This window comes from Notolepis coatsorum (genome assembly GCF_963971535.1).
Source record: "Notolepis coatsorum genome assembly, chromosome: 3".
NCBI classification, from domain to species: domain Eukaryota; kingdom Metazoa; phylum Chordata; class Actinopteri; order Aulopiformes; family Paralepididae; genus Notolepis; species Notolepis coatsorum.
Genome location: NC_140167.1, coordinates 90,597,876 through 90,622,612, shown reverse-complemented (window position 1 = coordinate 90,622,612; position 24,737 = coordinate 90,597,876). Strand labels below are relative to the sequence as shown.

The 24,737-nt window shown below is 43.1% G+C and overlaps 1 long non-coding RNA gene across 1 annotated transcript; it reads right to left on the bottom strand.

The window, feature by feature from the left end:
* Window positions 1-21,252: 21,252 nt before the first annotated feature.
* Window positions 21,253-21,802, bottom strand: LOC311224867. The gene is made up of 3 exons (XR_014619476.1): window positions 21,726-21,802; window positions 21,553-21,629; window positions 21,253-21,323 (listed from the first exon to the last, which is right to left on the bottom strand). It is a non-coding gene; the product is annotated as an uncharacterized lncRNA (long non-coding RNA).
* Between the last annotated feature and the right edge of the window lie 2,935 nt (window positions 21,803-24,737).

The following is a 24,737-nucleotide window of genomic DNA, read 5'->3' as shown; positions in this document are numbered from 1 at the left end:
CCGCAAAAAGCTAAAACAAAAGGCTGGCTGTCACAAAACAGTCACATCTAGAGACCTCAAAACGTACTCTAGCGAGGCCTTTAACCTTGAACTGAAGAGCCTGGACTGGTCAGATGAACTCAATGGTACACTGGTTGAAGAAACATGGCTTGGCTTCAAAACCAAATTTTCAACGATACTAAACAACATGGCCCCCCTAAGAACCACTAGGGTAAAAAATCGCGCGGAGCCGTGGATGCACGCTGAAATACTGACCGCTATGAAAACCAGAGACAAAAAATGCTCTGAGTTTCGTAAAAGTCAGTCAAAGCTTAACATAAGCACGAGCAGTGAACTCCAAGCCCACGTGACTGAACTCAAACTAGAAAGAAACAGACTAAGAAATGATGTAAACTCCATGATCAAAACAGCAAAGAAAAAATTCATCAATGACAAAACCGAGGAAAACAAAAACAAACCGCGTGAACTTTGGAAATTACTCAATAACCAACTAGGCTGCAGTAAAAAACTTAAAACCAGATTCTCAAACATAAACATAAAGACGGACAACACGCTCATCACAGAAAAGCTGGATGTAGCCAATTACTTAAATAGTTTCTTCACAAACATAGCCACAACACTGGTAAACAAACTACCCTCCCACTCAGGGCATTATGGGGTAGAACACATAGTAGCATACTACAAGAACCTAGGGGTCCACAAAGACGACTTCAAACTGGAAATGGTAACAACAGATGAGGTACTCAAAAAACTGAGCGCCCTCCAACCCAACAAGGCCACTGGCCATGACAACATCCCCTCCAAATTCCTCAGAGACTCAGCAGCCGCCATCACCCCAGTCATCACACACATAATAAACCTCTCCATAAAACAGGGACACGTCCCCAAGGACTTCAAAATTGCGAGAGTGACCCCTCTGCACAAAAAAGGCAGTAAATTAGACCCAGGCAACTACCGCCCTGTTTCTATCCTTACCTCCATCTCGAAAGTCATGGAAAAAATTGTATACGAACAGGTCGAAAAATACCTTGCGGAAAAAAATCTAATCTACGAATTCCAATCTGGCTTCAGAACATCCCACTCCACTGACACATGCCTTCTCTATTTAAACGACCACATCAAACAAGAGGTGGACGCGGGCAAATACTGCGGCATGGTCATGCTGGACCTACAAAAGGCCTTCGACACTGTCAATCACACCATTCTGATTGACAAGCTAAAAGCAATTGGTTTTGATAGTCTATCAGTGAGCTGGATGCAATCCTACCTGGAGGGGAGAGAGCAGATGGTGGAGGTAAACGGTACCCTATCCCCCCCCCTCACAGTAAACTGTGGTGTTCCACAAGGAAGCATACTAGGTCCGCTACTGTTCCTAATTTATGCAAATGACATGTCGTCAGCTTGTGACTGCAACTTGTTCCTGTTTGCGGACGACTCAGCCCTGCTGGTCTCTGACAAGAACAAGTTACAGGTTGAAAAAACCCTCAGCTCAGAACTAGGCAAAATCTGCATATGGCTCGCTGATAACAAACTATCATTACACATGGGCAAAACAGAGTCCATTCTCTTCGGTTCAAATAACAAACTCAGCAAGACCGACGGCTTCTCAGTTACAGTGGGTGACAATATTGTCACAAGGAAAGAAGATATTACCTACCTCGGTTCCATCCTAGAGGCAAATCTTTCCTGTGACAAAATGGCATCCAATGTAATAAAAAAAAGTCAACCAACGAACTCGATTCTTGTACCGGATCTCCTCACTGGTAAACAAGAATACCCTGAAGACTCTAGCAGGAGCACTCATTCAAGGGTACTACGACTATGCTTGCACCTCATGGTACCAAAGCACCTCAAAGGCGCTAAAAACAAAATTACAAACATCTCAAAACAAACTGGTCAGACTACTGCTTGACCTTACTCCTAGAACCCACCTCACCCCTGCCCACTTTGACAACCTAGGATGGCTTAGAGTAGACGACAGAGTACAGCAACTTGCAATGGGCCTGGTCTACAAGATACACTACACGACCAAGGTACCCATGTACATGACAAAATACTTCCCAAAGGTCAGTGAATACCACGATCACAACACCAGAGGGAGCTCCACAAATCATGTTAAACCCAGATTCGGCTCAAACAAGGGACTAAACACGTTTCGCAATTATGCCACATCAATGTGGAACGCCCTACCCAAAGCTGTAAAGGAATGTGAATCACTACCCACTTTAAAAAACACTCTCAAAAAACACCTAAGGGAGACTGCAACCCGAAACTGGCCCCTGTAAATGTCCGAACACAACCCCCTCCAATGTACAGTAAATTACCAAGTATGGTCTTGTCAATAATCCAATGTACAGTGTTGTTTGTACAGTTGTACAGTGTCCCCCACCCACCCCTCCTACCCAACCCCCCCCCCCTACCCAACCCCCCCCCCCCACTCCTAACCAACCCCCCCCCCCCACCCACCCAACCACCTCCAATGTACAGTCCCCCCCCACCCCCACCTACCCAATCCAATGTACAGTTTCCACGCCTAATGTATATACTCTTTTCTTTCTGGACTCTTTTTGTATCACAAACAGTACTGTAATTGCAAATCTGGTATGTCATAAATGTATAGATGGAGCAGTACTGTCTATCTGTATGTCATGTATGTCATATATGTTACGATGAATTGAAAATGGGGGACCCTGATGTAAACAAGACGAAAGTCTTTCTCTGGTCTGCATCCCCTTAACAATTGTATGTATTGAGCTGTACTGTACTGTACCCATTCTGCAATCTGTTAATAAAGTTTTCATTCATTCATTCATTCATTCATTCATTCATTCATTCAGCCCATCCCCTCTTTGCCTCTAGTAAATCAGGTCATGTTGATTTGACGACCTGGTGCACGTCACAGGGCGCTGTTTATAGCGCACAGTGATGTGATTGGCTCTGTGGTTTTAGTAATGCCCGCCTCCATTCTTGCTACCTGCAGGGTGGAAGGCTTGTCCAGAAGATCACTAATCAGCTGAAGCCTGATGCGGTTCCCTCGGTCTTCGACAGACAGACCGGCGTTAGCTCTCGGGACTCGGGAGCGATCGCTAGCTACTTAGCACCAGCCGGGGCCGGCGTTAGCAACCGGGAGCGTCGTTGAGCATTCAGCCTGCTGGCTACCTATATCCACTTCAACCAGCGTCGCGGAGCATTCAGCCTGCTGGCTACACAGCTTGTCGGTGTGCTAATAGCCTCTGCAAGCTAACGGTAGCTGGCTCCAGGCTATTAGCACATCGACAAGCTGCTGGAGCTCCCGACGCTCGGCTGGTTGAAGTGGATCTAGGTAGCCAGCAGGCTGAATGCTCCGCGACGCTCCCGGTTGCTATCATGTGCAGGTCCTCTTCTCAGACCTGTGTGGCAAAGCACTGCACACGCATCATGCAAGCTACACATCGCTGCATGTTGATCAATGGTGGCCCACTCGGTGCATCACAGTGGGCTACTATTGTGCTAACAACAACCGCGGTGTCCGGCTTGTCGGCCGGCATGAGTGCTCTATTTGGGGTGGTTCTCTCCTCCTTGTGTGCCCCCGTTCTCGCGGGTGTCCTGCCGGGGAGCTTGTGGACGCGACAACAGCGGCGGCCGTAGCGTTAGTTAGCTCATAGCTATTGTGTACCACTAGCGTTACGGCGGGCTCGAGCACCCTACGGCTGCCGCCGTTGTCGCGTCCATGGGCTCCCCGGCAGGGTACCCGTGGGGACGGGGGTGTACAGAGAGGAGAGAACCATTTTGTGTCAGGCGTGCATGCCGGCCAGCGAGCCGGACGTCGGGATATGTTGTTAGCACAATAGCTACCAAGCTAAGCTATGTTAGCTTCTAACGGTGTATACACAATATGTACAACGACACAATGATTTACATTATTACAAATATGGTAACGTGGTTGTGGCTTTTACAAATAGTGGTAACATATATATAGATAGACAGTACTGCTACATCTCTATAATTATGACATACCATATTTGTATGTAACCTGAAACCTAATCTCTGACGGGGAGATGGGCGGAGCTATTTGGTGGGTGGCTGTCACTCAAAGCATTCTGCTAGTATGGTTGGAGCCAAGCCAATAATAGCCTGCTTTCATGAGGCTGAAAAATGCTGGTTTTGAGTACAAGATTAGAAATATAAAACAATGATTATTTTTGGAATAAAAATTACAGATGTGTTACATAGACTCACAGGAAGTGTGTAAAGTTGCCCAAATAGTGCTAGGAATAGCAGTGCATAACCCCTTTAACAGATTGCAGAATGGGTACAATACAGTACGGCTCAATACACACAATTGTTAAGCGGATGCAGACCAGAGAAAGACTTTCGTCTTGTTTACATCAGGGTCCCCCATTTTCAATTCATCTTTATATGACATACATGAACATGAGTACAGCAACTTGCAATGGGCCTGGTCTACAAGATACACTACTCGACCAAGGTACCCATGTACATGTCAAAATACTTCCCAAAGGTCAGTGAATACCACGACCACAACACCAGAGGGAGCTCCACAAATCATGTTAAACCCAGATTCGGCTCAAACAAGGGACTAAACACGTTTCGCAATTATGCCACATCAATGTGGAACGCCCTACCCAAAGCTGTAAAGGAATGTGAATCACTACCCACTTTCAAAACCACTCTCAAAGAACACCTACGGGAGACTGCAATTCGAAACTGGCCCCTGTAAATGTCCTAACCTAACCCCCTCCAATGTACAGTAAATTACCAAGTATGGTTTTGTCAATATTCCAATGTACAGTATTGCTTGTACAGTTGTACAATGTCCCCCCCCCCTCCTACCCAACCCCCCCCCCCCCTCCCACTCCACCCACCCAACCACCTCCAATGTACAGTCCCCCCCCACCTACCCAACCTCTCCTCCAATGTACAGTTTCTACGTCAAATGTATATACTCTCTTTTCTGGACTCTTTTTGTATCACAAACAGTACTGTATTTGCAAATCTGGTATGTCATAAATGTATAGATGTAGCAGTACTGTCTATCTGTATGTCATGTGTGTCATATATGTTATGATGAATTGAAAATGGGGGACCCTGATGTAAACAAGACGAAAGTCTTTCTCTGGTCTGCATCCCCTTAACAACTGTATGTATTGAGCCGTACTGTACCCATTCTGCAATCTGTTAATAAAGTTTTCAATCAATCAATCAATGACATTGGAATATCGACGAAATCTTACTTGGTCCCAAGAAGAGGGTCTCTTGTGTTTACACATTAAAACAACAACAAACTATGCATTTGAACAAATCTATGCAATACAAATTATGTTTATCTATCTATCAATCAATCAATCATCTTTATTAACAGACACAGGGTCCACAGAGTAAAAAAAAACACAGACATAATCAACAAATGACATCACAATAATAAAAACCAATAGCAGCTCTACAACAGGGCACTGTACCAATACTTCCAGACACAGGACTGGAACTTGATGTCACATGCTCGGCTGAGACAGCAGCAGGATGATCCTATTCTGAGACACATTCAGACGACAGATACATTTGTACATCAGGTGTCTCAGCAGAGCATGAAAGGAGTTAACTCCAGCAGCACAAAACATTTCACTGGCGCTGCAGCACCTACATTTACATTTAGTCATTTAGCTGACGCTTTTATCCAAAGTTCTGTACGACAAGTCATCAGGAAGGGTACAATGTTCATCAAAGTGTTGCATGCTACAGTGTAGGTTAGTTTATTAGGACAAGTGCACGACAGTAAGGTTAGTTAGGGTTAGATTATTATTATTATTATTATTATTATTATTATTATTATTATTATATTTTTTTTTTAAATAAGCAGAATCCTCAGACAATCATTGTAAGCAACCTGGAGTTTATGAAAGCTAGCCTGCTTAAACTTGACCCACAGGGGGGCAGTATATAGAGGAGTGCAATATGCCCTAAACAGGTTAACTTTCACCCCAGCTTAGAGTAGACGACAGAGTACAGCAACTTGCAATGGGCCTGGTCTACAAGATACACTACACCACTAAGGTACCCATGTACATGTCAAAATACTTCCCAAAGGTCAGTGAATACCACGACCACAACACCAGAGGGAGCTCCACAAATCATGTAAAACCCAGATTCGGCTCAAACAAGGGACTAAACACGTTTCGCAATTATGCCACATCAATGTGGAACGCCCTACCCAAAGCTGTAAAGGAATGTGAATCACTACCCACTTTCAAAACCACTCTCAAAGAACACCTACGGGAGACTGCAATTCGAAACTGGCCCCTGTAAATGTCCTAACACAACCCCCTCCAATGTACAGTAAATTACCTAGTATGGTCTTGTCAATATTCCAATGTACAGTATTGCTTGTACAGTTGTACAGTGTCCCCCACCCACCCCTCCTACCCCACCCACCCATTGTACCCATTCTGCAATCTGTTAATAAAGTTTTCAATCAATCAATCAATCAATCAGCAGAGCAGAAATGTAACTTCTTCCTCTGCATGTTCGCTTGAGCATACAGTACACGCCGCTGTCGGTACATGTCATCGGCATCACTAATTTGATCAGTAATAAATAATGTGATTATTATATATGACAATAACTCATTGATGAAGTTCAGTACATACAGAGATAAATGCTGTTCATTGGAGTACTGTACTATCTAGGTTATTGGGTTATTGGCTTTATGGCAGCATGAAACATATATCTACAGACTCAGGAGGACCACTTTCACACCCCACTGTCATCTAAACTGAAGCTGAAGTGGCTCTGAAAGCCACCCAAACTACACTCAAAGTGACATTTCCAGACTATATTGCACACTGTACTGGACAGGTCTACTGGCTTAACCCTTTCACTGCCACACGGCAGCTGGTTAACCCTTTCACTGTGACAATACAGAAGGTTAGCCCTTTACTATCACACAACCGACTCAGTGTGGCAGTGATAGGGTTAATGGCAGCATGAAACATTATTCTATTGACTAGTGTTGTCACAATACCAACATTTTAACGTTGATATCAATACCAATACGATTTCCCCATCTCGAAGAGAGTCCAAAAGAAATTCCAATAATCAGTGCAGATTTGTATGCTGAAGCGTCTGGGTCACCAGCTAGCCAGGCTGAAGCTTAGGGGGGACCGTGCTTTTGCAGTGGCAGCCCCAAAGCTCTGGAATGAGCTGCCACTGCATGTTAGGCAGGCCCCCACTCTGCAGGTGTTTAAATCATGCCTAAAAACACACTTATTTGCTCTGGCTTTTGTTTTTTAAACCGTTTTTTGAGAGATTGGCCTTTTTATGTGACACATTGTACTGTTTTATTATGTGTTTTTATTACATTTTTATGTTTTATGTTTTATCCTATGTTTGTGGACTTGTACAGCACTTTGGTCAACTTTGTTGTTTTAAATGTGCTATATAAATAAAGTGGATTGGATTGGATTGGATAGCTACAAAGCTATAGAGCTTAGAAAGGACAACAAGCTGAAGCAGATAGTATGGCAATTAAAGTGGGTCCAGTGAGCTAAAGCGACTGGATCATCAAAAATGTCTATTCCTCGGGGTGAAAACCAACTAGCAAGCCAAAGCGGCATGGAAGTCAGCAGACCGAAAACAGCACCAAAGAAAAAGAAAATGATACGATTAGCAATAAAAGACAACACAATATTTAATGAAGAACAACAGTCCGTCGTCTTCCAATGAAACTGTTCAGCCGAGCTGTATATATAATATTTAGGTTTAGAGTCTTGAACTGCTAAATGGTCAAATCTATTGATTGATACACATGCAAGGGTGGAGCCCCCCCCCCCCCCACACTAGTAGTCTTGATGTAACTGCCCCTAGTGTAGGTCAGACGAATCTGAACAGATCATAGTATCCTTATATCCTAAGGAAGGTAGGATCTGTGATCGAATGGGCTCTCATGAGTATCTGGGTTTTGCTTTCGGGGACGTGGAAAAAAACACCCACAGAGAGCTGTGTTGAACAAAGTCGACTGAAAAAGAACATCCAGCTACTAGGTAGGCTCGGGTCTCTGAAGGAGATGGAGTGAGACACCGCGGGGTGCCCCTCAAGCAGGCTCATCTTGAAGAGCTGTATCATCAACCTTTATTTATACTCGAAAAGACAATTGAGGTCACCCTCATTTTCAATGTCATCGAGACTTTACAGACATTTCAATGCACACATGTCTACAATATAACAATAATAAATGTAACTATCTATATAGTATAAAATGAACATAGGCATAAAATCAGCACACAGATTGACAGATTGCAGACATAAGAATAGGTATAAAAGACAATAAAAATGGTGCAATGTAAACGTGCAGACTTAAAAATATCAATAGAATCAAGAATCAAGAGGTTTATTTGTCACATACATACCAGGGCATACAGTGAAATGCAGGTGGTCGATTGTGCAAAATACAATAAAAATAGGCATAGAAAAAGAAAATAGGTAAGACACAAGTTGTGCGTGATAAAAAAAAAGACATGCTAAGTTCCTGAGAAACTGGTTCCTATGTACACTACTATACAATTTACAATTTTAACTCCGCCATTTTTATACTTAACACTTTGAGTGCCAACGACGAGATTTCTCGTTAGTTCATGCCAACCGTTGAGTGTCAGAGAGACGAGAGATCTCGTTTTTGATCGTTATTTTTTTTATTATCGATTTCCATTCATTTTTCATCAATCTAGCCTCACGTTACCAGTGGGGATCTGTCTGAACTTGAACAGGGAAAATACCGCCCCCTATCGTCTCTCTGGATGGTGCTGCACCCCTTTGGATTGGATTGAATGAAACGCATGGAGAAAAAAATTTCCTGCTTCCACATTTTACTTGTCAGACATGTAATCCGAGCCTACTGGAGTCATCGCCCACCATCAGAACAGCGGAAAATTTGTGTTTCCAGTACCCAGCGTTGGATCAATAAACGTGATCGATATTTGGAATGGCGATCAGGAATTGGAATAATCTTTTTGGAGAACATCTGATCTGAGGTAAGGAATCTATTTTACCAGAGTTATTTTCACCTATATATCAGCGTGTGCCATATGTGTGTATGTGTGTGTCTGTGCGATCAGGAAATAAGATAAACGATTTTTCAGCCCGCTTCTATAGCGTGCATAAGTACACATATACTATCGATAATCTAGCGTTTATTTGAAAACGATTCATAAATAGGCCGAAAAATGACAACGTGTTTTGTGTATTCCAGTAAAGGGCGATTATCACAGAATCTTCAGAAATGTTCTGACACTTTCAAGAAACTAGCGTTTTTCAAAATGGTATAAAACGGAAATGAACAGATTAAAAAACAATCCGTTTCGACAATGTTGACTGCAAACAAGTCATTGATAAGCGACGGCCATATTATACACATAGCCATAATTTAAGATATAGTTTATGCGTTTGCAAATATGAGAGCTCTATCATTGAAGTGGGTGTTGGCACGCAACAGGGTTCCGGGGCACCGGACCCTTGGCACCCAAAGTGTTAATGTATCTAAACTATACTATACAATACCTCCTTCCTTTAAAGTGACTTTTCCATTATTTAAAGTGACATTTTGTTTAAAGTGATTGTTTTAGCGGTTGCCGCATGAGTGTAGTGCTCATGTATGTGTGTGTGCTCATGTGTACTTGTGAGTGGAGAGTTCAGTGTTCAGTGTTCTGATGGCCTGGGGAAAGACGCTGAGCCGGAGTCTCTCTGTTCTTGCAGCGTGTGTACGTAGGTGCTTGCCTGACCGCAGCAGCTTGAACAGGCTGTTGTTGGGGTGGTGGGGGTCTTTCATTATTCTGCAGGCTCTGGATTTGCACCTCCTGTTATGCAGGGGTGGTAGTGCAATACCATTAGTATGCTCTGCTGAGCGCACCACTCTCTGGAGTGCCTTCCTGTCCTGTGCCGTGCTGTTTCCAAACTAGGCAGTGATGTTTCCAGTCAGAATGCTCGCTACAGCACCGGAATAGAAGGAGTGGAGTAATAGGTAAAGGATTAGTGGGGGGCGCCCCAGGTGCTGTCCAATCCTTTTGCCTAAAAGGCATATTATATAAGAGATAAGATATTCCTTTATTGATCCCTTTGGGGAAATGCAGGCATCGTAGCAGCATGGGGGAAAGGAGGTATGGGCAGGGTAATAGTAGAAAGACATAAATACAGGCAATAAAATTATAGTACAGTAGAAAAGTAATAATAGGCAGTGTAAACAATATAATTAACTCTGAATATACGCATATGAGCAAGTAGGTAGTGTAATCAAAGGTGCAGATGAGGGTCTATATGCCCCATCAGTTATATTATACATTACGATAAATATGGTTAAACACTAGAATCTAAATATACTATGAGTAAGTAAAGTATACAGTATACACAGGTGCAATATGCATAAGGTACTGTGATGTACGTCATACGTTATACATTGTAGTCCATGCTGTTTAGGTGGGAGTCAGACACACTCAGTGAGTTCTGCTGCCATTAGTTCTCCGGCTGCTGGTGGTGGTCCCTGCCCACTGTTGGGCCGCTATGATTTGATAAAACATTTTTATTTATTTATATATATAAAAAAATATATATATATAATTTTTATTTTTTTTAAAGTTTGGTCAACGACCGGCCCACTACTAGGCTGGAACAGCGGCCCATTGGTACTGACTGACACTGGGCTGGCCCAATCACATCTCTTACTAAGCACCCCCCCACCAGTCATGCAGGTACATGACTGAGAGGGGGCTGTGGTACATGACTGAGAGGGGGCTGTGGTACATGACTGAGAGGGGGCTGTGGTACATGACTGAGAGGGGGCTGTGGTATATGACTGAGATGGGGCTGTGGTACATGACTGAGAGGGGGCTGTGGTACATGACTGAGAGGGGGCTGTGGTACATGACTGAGAGGGGGCTGTGGTACATGACTGAGAAGGGGCTATAACCCATGGAGACAGCTGTGTCTAACTCCGTTTCCTTCAGAGAACAGAGACTACATAATAGCCGGATTTCAGCTAATGTTGGGGTCGAGGGACATGTGTAGGGCTTAATTTGTGCTGGATCCTGCCGGAACAAGAGCCGGGACCTCCCACATTGGGACCGGCACCTATTTGGCACCTCCTGTCACTTTCATAATCTGTCAATACATTTAGTGTAAAACCGTGTTTTAATGATTTAATGTATTTTTTTTGTCCACTTTTTCTCCTTATTTGTCTATTTTTCTCCAATCCCAATTTTGCCTCGCCAATTCTAGACTATGCCTCCCACTGGTCGGCTGCAGTGAGGACCAAGCCTTGCATCACGTGTCCCCTCGGGTACACGAGGAGGCAGCTGTCGCATCTTTTCACCTGAACAGCGCGATCTCTCAGCGGCGAGGAGTAACGCATGGGAGGCTCATGCTGCCCGTTACTTCCTGATTCTGCTGTACAGGCGCACCAACCGACCTGTAGGAGTCGCTGTCCACAACGTCCAATCCCCACCCACCAGCTTTCCCACCCCTAACACTGCCAATTGTGTTGGTATGAATGACCAGCCAAGCTGGTAGCAACGCAGAGAAATGGGCTCGAACCCAGCATATCCTGCGTTAGTGGCGAGTGCCTTGCCCACTGCGCCACTTAGCCGCCCTTAATGATTTAATGTTATGTCAGGTTTTAAACTATGTGGGTATCAAGCAGGAAGAAATACCGTCAGGTTTTAAACTGTGTGGGTATCAAACAGGAAGAAATACTGTCAGGTTTTTGTGTGGGTATACTGTATGGACCTATTATACTATACACCTCATGCACACTCATTTATAATCTTTATTTATGCTATATGGACCTATATACTGTACACCTCATGCACAAACTAATTTATACTCTTCATTTATAATGGACCTATACCCCAATATGTTTATACAAGATGAACAGCTAATTTGTTATGTCAGGTTCACAATCTGAATAAATTCATACCAGATGAACCTCTAACTCGTCGTCTGAAGTTCGACTCATTATTTCATATGAATGAATTATTCATTCATTCATTTAATTACAAGGAAAACTTTATTTATACAATACAAGTCATGAAAGCAGGGTAATACTATTAATAGAGTACAGTGAAAATAATCCTGACAATAAGATCAAGGTTGTTACTTTAAAAATACTGAAACATCATCAAAGGTAATTGGAATGATTACTTAGGAGTTTAGCTTGGAGATCGGCTGGTTAGGCTATACACTTGCAGATCAAACCTTTATTTCAATGCGAAAAAAACGATTTGAGGTTGACCTCATTTTCAACTGTGTCAAGTTTAAAAGATAAACTCAAGATAAAATAAATAAATAAAACATGTGAATATATATAGAGAAAAAAACATTGTAAAACCATTTACATTAAAATGGGCATTGATAAAAACACAATAAAAACGATAACAGTCGGTTAAAACAAGTACAGGGAGTACCAGGAAGGCCGTAAACTGACCGTGAGGATCATTCCAGGAAGTTACACAAACAACTGAATTTGGGTTTAGCAGAGAACTGGTATTTAAACACCAGTAACGTATCTTAGATATTCATTTGCATTGATTACCGAATGTGCCACTTATTTATGATCATTACATACGGTACTCTCTGGACAAGGTTGATGAGGGCAGTGAGGAGGGTAAAAGGGGTTGGTGGCAGGACTCTTGGTTTGGTCCGTCTCTCAGGTGACCGGGGTGGTCTAGTCCTTCCAGAAAGGGTTCATGCAGGTCAGTGTCTTTGAAAGGAGTCTTTGGGTCTCGACCAGGTATCAGTAGAGGTTAAGATAGTTCTCTTTGCTTCCAACAGGAAAGGCTAATGATGACATAACCAGGTTCAGGCAACACATAGTTTAGTTCTGTGCAGTTTGAGTCAATACAGCGTGGCCAGGTGATGCTATTTTGATGGCGGCGATCACAGATTTGAATATATCGCAATATTACCACTCAGCTGCCCATCTCTCTGACAAGAACAAATTGCAGGTTGAAAAAACCCTCAGCACGGAACTAGGCAAAATCTGCATATGGCTCGCTGATAACAAACTATCATTACACATGGGCAAAACAGAGTCCATTCTCTTCGGTTCAAATAACAAACTCAGCAAGACCGACGGCTTCTCAGTTACAGTGGGTGACAATATTGTCACAAGGAAAGACGAAATTACCTACCTGGGTTCCATCCTAGAGGCAAATCTTTCCTGTGACAAAATGGCATCCAATGTAATAAAAAAAAGTCAACCAACGAACTAGATTCTTGTACCGGATCTCCTCTCTGGTAAACAAGAATACCCTGAGGACTCTGGCAGGAGCACTCATTCAAGGGTACTATGACTATGCGTGCACCTCATGGTACCAAAGCACCTCAAAGGCGCTAAAAACAAAATTACAAACATCTCAAAACAAACTGGTCAGACTACTGCTTGACCTTACTCCTAGAACCCACCTCACCCCTGCCCACTTTGACAACCTAGGATGGCTTAGAGTAGACGACAGAGTACAGCAACTTGCAATGGGCCTGGTCTACAAGATACACTACACGACCAAGGTACCCATGTACATGACAAAATACTTCCCAAAGGTCAGTGAATACCACGATCACAACACCAGAGGGAGCTCCACAAATCATGTTAAACCCAGATTCGGCTCAAACAAGGGACTAAACACGTTTCGCAATTATGCCACATCAATGTGGAACGCCCTACCCAAAGCTGTAAAGGAATGTGAATCCCTGCCCACATTCAAAACCGCCCTTAAAGAGCACCTACGGGAGGCTGCAATTCGAAACTGGCCACCGTAAATGCCCAAAACCCCCACCACCTCCTAATAGACAGTCTCCTCCCCACCGCATGTATATATTCCCTCCCCGCCGTATGTATATTCCCCTCCCACCCACCCACCCCCTCCTAATGTACAGTCCCCTCCCCATCATATGTATATACTCTGTCAGGATCTAGGGGTAACAGTACTGTATATTTGAATACCGCCTATGTCACAAATGTATCAGTACTAAATACCTATATGTCCCTATGCCATAAATGTCATGTATGTTATGTATGTCATAAATGTCTATATGAATTGAAAATGGGGGACCCTGATGGAAACAAGACAAACGTCTTTCTCAGGTCTGCATCCCCTTAACAATTGTATGTATTGAGCCGTACTGTATTGTACCCATTCTGCAATCTGTTAAATAAAGTTTTCATTCATTCATTCATTCTCTAGGTTCACGCCGACTGGGGGTGTAAGCGGTGCACAAAAGTCACAGTTCGGTATGTACCTCGGTTTTGAAGGTTCAAGGTTCAGTATGTTTTCAGTACAGCAGAAAAAATAAACGCAAAACATACAATTTGCTGGTGAATTACTAGGGAGAGGCTGCTTAAATGTAAATGCCACAGGGAGCAGGGTTGGCACTGCACTATGGTCCCTATGAAATCAGTTAGAATTTTAATGTAGGCTATTTGTGTGTGCATTAGGCAACTGTTGCCACAAGGTGGCCTAAATTACTCTGTGACCCTGCCAGTTGAAGGGTCAGAGTTCAGCACAGTAGATATATGGCCAAACCCTGTTCTACAAACTGAAAAGTGTGCGTCATGGTTTCTCTCTTGTATGAGGTAACATGTGCATCTTCACAGTTTCTCTCCAGTATGCAATGTCATATGCATCTTCAGATTATCTTTCTCACCGAATCCTTTTCCACAAACGGAGCAATTAAATAGTTTCTCTCCTGTATGAGTCAACATGTGCATCTTCACCGTTCCAGCATGAGCAAAGGTTTTGTCGAAGACTGAACTAAATGGTTTCTCCCCAATATGCAATCTCATGTGTCTCGTCACATTACCTTTCTCACTGAACCCTTTTCCACAAACTGAGCAACTAAATGGTTTCTCTCCTGTATGAGTTCTCATGTGTCGCTTCATACTTCCTTTATCACTGAACCACTTTCCACAAACTGAACAACTAAATGGTTTCTCTCCAGTATGACTTCTCATGTGTGTCTGCAGATGGGTCTTCCTACTGAACCCTTTTCCACAATCACTGCAAATAAATGGTTTCTCCCCATTGTGACTTCCCACATGTCTTAAAAATTCAACATTTGTAGTAAATTCTTCATCACTAACAGTATATGTCCTGTGAGATTCAAGGTGAAGTTCAAAGCTCTCTCCAGGATCTAAATGTTTTCCACACAAACCACAATCACTAGAATGAGTGTGAATATGCAACATTAAAGACACCTCATCAAGAAAAGATGTTCCACACACTTTACAACAATGTGGGGACAGGATGTGACTGGATGAATTGAATTCACGGGACATTTCCATAGATCTCTTTAAAGTCCTACTTTGTATTTCATGTGTATTTAAACCTGACTGAGGGTTCAGAATCTCAGCTCCAGAACAGCCATCATCACTGTCATCAATCTCAGCTCCAGAACAGTCATCATCACTGCCATCAGTCTCAGCTTCAGAACAGCCTGAAGAGATGACCTGACCATCCCAACTTAGATCACCAGCTGGATCTAAGTTACAGGCTGGTTCTGATCCTCCACAGTCCTCTCCATTAGGTTCTGTTTTCATCTGTTCAGTTGAGGTGCTGGGTAAAGAGTAAGCCTCTCTGTTTTTCTTCCTCTGGGTTTGAAGAGACTGGAAGGGCAGACTTTTCTCTTGACCATCTTCACATTTCATTGGGATGCTGGAACTATCCTCCTCCTCTAGGTTTTGTAATAGTTCCTCCTGTTCCTCTTTAATCTGCATGGGTTCTGGGTCCTGAATTTGGTTGAGCTGAGAGTACTGAGTCTTCTCCCCATTGTGTTTACATTTCACAGAGACGGGACATAATGTGAGCTCTGTGATACCAGTCTGCTCCAGACCTTGAAGGAGACTGGGGCTCCTCTCCTGCTGCTCAGGGTGGACCTCCTCTTCACACACAAGGAACGGCATAGGGAGGGAGTCTAGAGGGAGGAGAAAAAAAAATCAAACTACTTATTTTACCTTTGGATTAATAATAATAATGTTAAAGGGTATGTTAAGAATCGTTGACCACTAGCTCTATTTCCTACTCGATGTCCATCGGTAGAGGCCTTTTCTCAGCACAATCCATGCCGATCTTAATACTGGATATGTGCAGCGCTGGCTAGTTACCACCAAAGCTAATGTAAACTAATCAATGCAGTCTGTACAAACCCTGGAATAAACACTGATGCCTACTTTGAGTGTACTGTGGAGTAGGTTTCAGCATTTATTTCAGGGCTTGTACAGACTGGTGGATGGCCCCATTGATCCCTGGCAGTGGTGATATCTTTCTGTCTGTTCTGTTTCTATCGGTTTCAACTTTTGACCACAGCAAACACACCATTTCCTGTAATGCCTCGAGTGTTCCAGGCTAGAAATTAAAGTCACTTGTGTAGAGTGAAGCCAAAAATGATACAACTATTCCCACTGCTCCAAATCAAGAAAACACGTATTATTATATAGTTTGATGGCAGACATGATGGTTATGTACGTTTAATGATCGGATACAGCTCGACCGGACGAGTAGTACCACTCCTCGTTCCGGGTTGGTTTTTTCCACGGACCGGGGTCATAAAACGCCAGTCCGTGTGTCAAAATGTAGGAGAGACTCGTTCGGTTATGGAGAACCAGTGGTGTTTCGTACCTTGCAGGTATTGCAGAGATGTTGCAGAATTGTGTAGCTTGTTCTAGGCTTGGGCGGTATGACGGTATACCAGGGTATTTAGAAATCCCGACGGTATTGAAAACCAATACCGTCAAAATCACAAATCCGTTTCAGTTTATATTACAGTGAAACAGAGTTTTAACAGTGGTTGGTTGTAGTGCACTGCACACACGCGCCAGCAGAGGGCGAGACCAGTCCTCACTAGTGGAGCGAGCCGCAGAGCTGGTTGTCTACACACAGGAGGAGGGGAAACCCCGCTTCACTGGAAATTAAAGGTGTCATGCAGTGCTATTCCTAGCACTATTTGGGCAACTTTACACACTTCCTGTGAGTCTATGTAACACATGTGTAATTTTTATTCCAAAAATAATCATTGTTTTATATTTCTAATCTTGTACTCAAAACCAGCATTTTTCAGCCTCATAAAAGCAGGCTATTATTGGCTTGGCTCCACCCACACTTTGAGTGACAGCCACCCACCAAATAGCTCCGCCCATCTCCCCGTCATTCCATCCAGGTAGAGGTCTGAGGTCTTAGGTTTCAGGTTTTTATTTCGACACGCAAAAACATATACCGATTTTACTAACTAATACAACATGGATGTACATTATGTTTGGGATCCAGAGAGCGACCCACAGTTTGATCCCGAAGAAGAAGAAGAAGGCGATTTGCTACAGCGAGGCTTACATTACATCGTTTCCGATTGGTAAGTTGATTAATTGCACTATTAGTTACTTACTGTTATATAATAGTTGTGTACTTCTGTCGCGCGCGGCCCGTCGAAAACACACACTCACTAACGTTAGATTGTACTGACACTAACCCCCAAACAACAGCGATCGATGCTTACGTTACATCGTTTCCGATTGGTAAGTTGATTAATTGCACTATTAGTTACTTACTGTTATATAATAGTTGTGTACTTCTGTCGCGCGCGGCCCGTCGAAAACACACTCACTAACGTTAGATTGTACTGACACTAACCCCCAAACAACAGCGATCGAGGCTTACGTTACATCGTTTCCGATTGGTAAGTTGATTAATTGCACTATTAGTTACTTACTGTTATATAATAGTTGTGTACTTCTGTCGCGCGCGGCCCGTCGAAAACACACACTCACTAACGTTAGATTGTACTGACACTAACCCCCAAACAACAGCGATCGAGGCTTACGTTACATCGTTTCCGATTGGTAAGTTGATTAATTGCACTATTAGTTACTGTTATATAATAGTTGTGTACTTCTGTCGCGCGCGGCCCGTCGAAAACACACACTCACTAACGTTAGATTGTACTGACTGACACTAACTGTACTTGACGATTGAAATTGGGGGACCCTGATGTAAACAAGACGAAAGTCTTTCTCTGGCCTCCATCATAACAGTTGTTGGTATTGAGCAATACTGTAGCAATAGAAATATAGTATGTCATAAATATAGAGATGTAGCAGTACTGTCTATCTATATGTTACCATGACGATTGAAATTGGGGGACCCTGATGTAAACAAGACGAAAGTCTTTCTCTGGCCTCCATCATAACAGTTGTTGGTATTGAGCAATACTGTAGCAATAGAAATATAGTATGTCATAAATATAGAGATGTAGCAGTACTGTCTATCTATATGTTACCATGACGATTGAAATTGGGGGACCCTGATGTAAACAAGACGAAAGTCTTTCTCTGGCCTCCATCATAACAGTTGTTGGTATTGAGCAATACTGTAGCAATAGAAATATAGTATGTCATAAATATAGAGATGTAGCAGTACTGTCTATCTATATGTTACCATGACGATTGAAATTGGGGGACCCTGATGTAAACAAGACGAAAGTCTTTCTCTGGCCTCCATCATAACAGTTGTTGGTATTGAGCAATACTGTAGCAATAGAAATATAGTATGTCATAAATATAGAGATGTAGCAGTACTGTCTATCTATATGTTACCATGACGATTGAAATTGGGGGACCCTGATGTAAACAAGACGAAAGTCTTTCTCTGGCCTCCATTGATTGATAATTTCATTCACCCTCAAATCTACTAGGTGCACGTGCGGAAATTGTGAACGGATGCCAACAGAGACTGAGAATGTATGCTGCATGGAAGTTCCACAGGTAAAGTAGTAACACAAACTTGCATCTTGGTAGCACTGAAAACCATGCATATGGCTAACGATTTAATTTTCTATATATATAGGTCAGACGTCGAATTAACCAGGAACCAACTGGACTACTGTGCATGGTTGATCATCCGGGATTGGATCCAGTGTGCTTCAACCCCTATACCATCCAAATGGCAACTAATATCTACAAGGCAGATTTTGGCCGGATACCAGAAAGCGGAATCAATAAGTAAATAATATTTATTACAGATTTATATATTTTTTTACAGGTGTTTCTCCATCTTGCATCTCTCAGACTATACTAATCTTTCTTGCAAACACAATCTAATCCTTATTGCACATCACATATAATCAATGCTTGCTACTGTCCAATGACATGACATGACAAATGGTTATTTCCCAGCTTTTTTTTAATTTTATTTGTGCATAAATATAATACTTGATTTTCTTCAGCCGTTTCAGATATATCGCGTACAGATGCTTTGTCGCGTGGTGCTTCGGCTACTTAGGCCGCAGAGTGAGGGTAGTAATCCCATCCTGTGTAGTGGTTCGAATCCGCACAGAATTTCCGGATGCTGATGGTGTCTATACTGGCTTCAGACCGGTACAGGATTAAAGCGTGACACATAGCTGGCAACCGCTTCTTCCATGGAAGGCCTGTCGAACTGTGCGCACAAATGTTCTGGGATGGCAATCGCCTCTACCACCTGGATATATTGTTGGGGGTCACGAAGGACGAAGTCAAACAGTAGCTCCATTAGCTGGTTGACATAGTCTGTAAATGAGAAATTGTTATTTGTTTTGTCATGTTAAAAAGGTTATTATTTATTCAATTTATTGTATTCCACTGTAAGTGGAAATATTTTTCTATTTATATAGGTCATGTGTGTGCAATAATAAATGTTGATATTTTTACTTACTGACTGTCGCTGGGATTTTCCTTGGTTTTATTGTGTGTCCACCTTTTTTGGCCTTTGGAAAACTCATCTTGTACGCCAGCTCTCCAGAAGCGTTTATGGCTTGCTGGCGATTTGAGTTTTCATTGAAATGCATGGCAGCTAGGTATAGTCTGAAAGGAAAATTTCAATAAGCACAAGCAATATATTTGTAGTTGATCTGAGGTTATCTAATGCAACATAATGAGTTATTTGACAAATCAGGAGTCCATAATTAGTCATTTGTACACAATATAAAATACCTGCAAAGCATTCCTATGTACGAAAAAACCACGTTTTTTGGGGCAAAACGTAAAATCACACTGTGATAGGACTCCAATGAAGACGTTTGATGGTGTGGACTCAATTTGGCGACATCTTTGATGATCCTTGTGTTTAGCAAAACCTTCTCGAGCTGGTGGGCCGGTTTTGAGTCTAAAGTAAAAAAGAAATTGCATTCAGATATTTCATTAGAGTATATTACAGTAGATTAGAATTATTCAAGCAAGTATACATTTGTAAATCACACCAATCTAGAATGAGGACATAAATAAATATGTTGAGTATATATTCATGATGAAAGACAGACAGACATACCAGGTTTAACCCACTTGCTACTATCTCTTGATACACGGTCAGCATGAAGACAACGCGGATAGAGTGGTTCTTCGTCGTGTTCATGTACATTCATCATGCGATTGAGACATGACTTCCACCTAGCAACCCTCTCATCGGCAGACTTCGACGTGGCAGCTGTCCAGTAGAGGTGGTTAGAAATGTGCAGGCGCCACTTTTTTATGACCTTGCAGTCTTTCGCCTGTGCAATTTTGTCAAGCTTCTTAGACAGACCTTGAATTACATAACATAACATAACATTACATAACAGTCGTATGACATACAGATAGACAGTACTGCTACATCTACATTTTTTGACATACCAGATTTGCTATTACAGTACTGGTTGGGTGGGTGGGGGGGGGGGGGGGGTTGGTAGGAGGGGTGGAATTGCTCCCTCCCGATGAGCTGGTTTGCACCTTGCATGGCTGCCTCTGCCGTGAATGTGTGAGTGAATGGGTGGGTGAAAAAAGTGAGGAACAAATTGTAAAGCGCTTTGGATAAAAGCGTTATATAAATGCACCATTTACCATTTACAAACTTGATTGACTGGTTGGAGTACTGCTACATCTATAAATTTTTTGACATACCAGATTTGCAATTACAGTACTGGTTGGGTGGGTGGGGGGGGGGGGGTTGGTAGGAGGGGTGGAATTGAATGTGGTTGGAGTACTGCTACATCTATAAATTTTTTGACATACCAGATTTGCAATTACAGTACTGGTTGGGTGGGTGGGGGGGGGGGGGGGGGGTTGGTAGGAGGGGTGGAATTGAATGTGGGATGCCTTTCGACATACCTTTGGCCACGTGCCACACATCGTAGAAGTGTTTGATGTCGTGATCTCTCAGGTACTTTTGGATCTGCGGGTGACGGTCTGTGACAATACAGTCCAAGGTCACGGATTTGGCGTCCAGAAGAGCGAGGCTTCTCCTCAAGCCCTCCAGTTCCATATGGTAGCTGCCTCCCACCTCATTGCTCTGGAACAAGGAAGGGAAGAGCAATGAAATAGCCTTTTCAAAATTCCACAATTAACATTTCCTAACCCCCGCTCACACACACAGCCAGCCAGACCACTTCACACCCCGCTCACACACACAGCCAGCCAGACCACTTCACACCTACAGCGATTCAAGATTCAAGACCGAGAGCTTTGTGTTCGTTTGAGCACAATGAAGGGTGCAGTGTCTCTTCAGACTTGTTAATTACCTGAATTAGTTGGACGTCTATGACATGATTGGTGGCGAGTTCCATCACAGAGTAACTTCCGTACTTAGCACTGTGGCCTGTTGAAAATAATAATAACAATTTCAATCAATGTAGTGCAATATTAAAAATGTATTCATAAAGTAGGAATTTGTCATTGGGGAGCTTTTTCTAACCTGGACTATCGGCTCGCATGTCACCGCCGATTATCACGCTTTCTTTCTCGCTTAATCTGGCGAGGGTAACGTCTTGGTCCTTGGTCCACAAACTTAGAACAGCAGGTTCCAAGAACTTCTTGGCGTGTACCCGAAACGCTCTGTACTTTATTGTGGAGACGTGTAACGCATTTAGGACCTAAAAGAATAAATGAATAACGCTTTGTTAATATGCACGTGTGAATCACAAACAAAAACATAATGTATATCTGACTTGTCAATCAAATCAATCAAATCAAATACCTTCTCCATTTGGGTGAAAGATGAGCCAGTAAAAAAAACTGCTGCAGAAAGCTGAATATTTCCAGCTGGTGTGCTGCCGATGAGAGGCTGACTCGCCCATTTACGGCTGTATTTACAACCGGGGCAAACTTGGGAGACAGCCAAGAAGGTCCCTCGCGTAGTTTTGGTGATATGACATTGAGCATCGCACACCGGACACTGTTGAAATAATTCCAGTAGACTGTCTTCGTAAACGATGTATTTCTGGACCTCATAGATTGGTTTTGACGGTTCCCTGCTCGAGAAAAACACAAATAAATAACACGGCACAACTATATAGCTTTTGTATTTTTACGGGCCATGGAGATGTTTGTAACAACTAACTTACGCTAGAATCGAGGGCTCGCTAATCAAAGAGTCAATGTTGAAAGTGGAATCCTGCGGCTCTGGAACATCGATCGAGCTGTCGGTCACTCCATCGCCATCAGACTCCAGTCGTGGTCTTTTACTGGGTCTAAACCCCTTCACAGGTGTTGACGTGGATGGTCCCTGTTGATTAGACCAGTATCCAGTATTTTGTGTCCCCACCGAGACCGACACGACTTTCGCCTGAACACCTATTTACAAAACATAGTTTAGTCAAACAAGGGATTTATTGATAACTTTGCTCACTCACTCACTCACTCACTGACTCACTCACACACTCACACATTGTGACCTGCTCTGGCGTAACACCAACATGGTCACCACACTAGAGCTAGCATTGTGACCTGTGTAACAGCAACATGGTCACCACACTAGAGCTAGCATTGTGACCTGGTGTAACAGCAACATGGTCACCACACTAGAGCTAGCATTGTAACCTGGTGTAACAGCAACATGGTCACCACACTAGAGCTAGCATTGTGACCTGCTCTGGCGTAACACCAACATGGTCACCACATTAGAGCTAGCATTGTGACCTGGCGTAACACCAACATGGTCACCACACTAGAGCTAGCATTGTGACCTGGTGTAACACCAACATGGTCACCACACTAGAGCTAGCATTGTGACCTGGTGTAACACCAACATGGTCACCACACTAGAGCTAGCATTGTGACCTGCTCTGGCGTAACACCAACATGGTCACCACACTAGAGCTAGCATTGTGACCTGGTGTAACAGCAACATGGTCACCACACTAGAGCTAGCATTGTGACCTGGTGTAACAGCAACATGGTCACCACACTAGAGCTAGCATTGTGACCTGGTGTAACACCAACATGGTCACCACACTAGAGCTAGCATTGTGACCTGGTGTAACACCAACATGGTCACCACACTAGAGCTAGCATTGTGACCTGGTGTAACAGCAACATGGTCACCACACTAGAGCTAGCATTGTGACCTGGTGTAACACCAACATGGTCACCACACTAGAGCTAGCATTGTGACCTGGTGTAACACCAACATGGTCACCACACTAGAGCTAGCATTGTGACCTGGTGTAACACCAACATGGTCACCACACTAGAGCTAGCATTGTGACCTGCTCTGGCGTAACACCAACATGGTCACCACACTAGAGCTAGCATTATGACCTGTGTAACAACAACATGGTCACCACTAGAGCTAGCATTGTGACCTGTGTAACGCCAACATGGGTCACCACACTAGAGCTAAATTTGATTTGCAAATACAGTACTGTTTGTGATACTGAAGGAGTCAAGAAAAGGGAGTATATACATTTGACTGTATATACTGTATATATACTGTATATTGACAACCATACTGGGTAATTTACATTGGAGGTGGGGGGGGGGGGGGGAGACACTATACAAACAATCCACATTCCTTTACAGCTTTGGGTGAAAGCGGTGGGTGAAGGGGGCCAATCTAAACAATTCTGGGTCACATTATTACACATTATTACATTACATCACACTGAGTTACAAACCTACCTTGACTCTTGACATGCGAACGAAGTGTTTTCATAGAAAGCTGTGTACCAACAGAACGAATCTTTGGGTTGTCTGTCTGGCAACTGAAGTCCCTTGAAGCAGGAGAAAGGCGTACATTGCCGCTGGAACTTGTGGTGGCCTAAGAGTTACCAAATCGTAAATCAATTACAATATAATACAAGCCACTAAATATAACGTTACCTTGTTTACCTCTCACTAGTTGTGTTCTTTTATTTAGAAGTTATGACTAGCTTGCTTCAATAGTTTTCTATAACGTTACTTTATAAAGAGCAGCAGTTACTATAACGTTAGATGGTATTTATGATAACATATCTCACACGACATATCTACTTACTATTTCTTGTGTCGGGTCGCGTATTGAAGGCACAGCTCTTTTGGTTAGCACCAACATGGAGACCACTCCAGCATCAAAAATACCTTGATTGGTGACGTCGTCGGCGGAGAAATGTGCAGTACAAACCCGAGTATTAGACGTTGCGACGGAACTTGGAGGGTCACCAAAAAGGAACTTGTTCCATTGTTGGCGAAGTTCGGCATCAACGGGGAAACTGTGCAAAGACTTCTCGGTAGCTCTACAACCAGGAACATTACATGTTCTGCGGGGTTTGCTGCTCATCGTGAAATTGAGGCGAGTGACGGCAATTTCTGTTTCCAGGTTGTATCGGCTCCAGGTACCAAGAATGGAGGCGGGCATTAGGTAAAACCACACAGCCAATCACATCACCTTGCGCTATAAACAGCGCCCTGTGACGTGCACCAGGTCGTCAAATCAACATGACCTGATTTA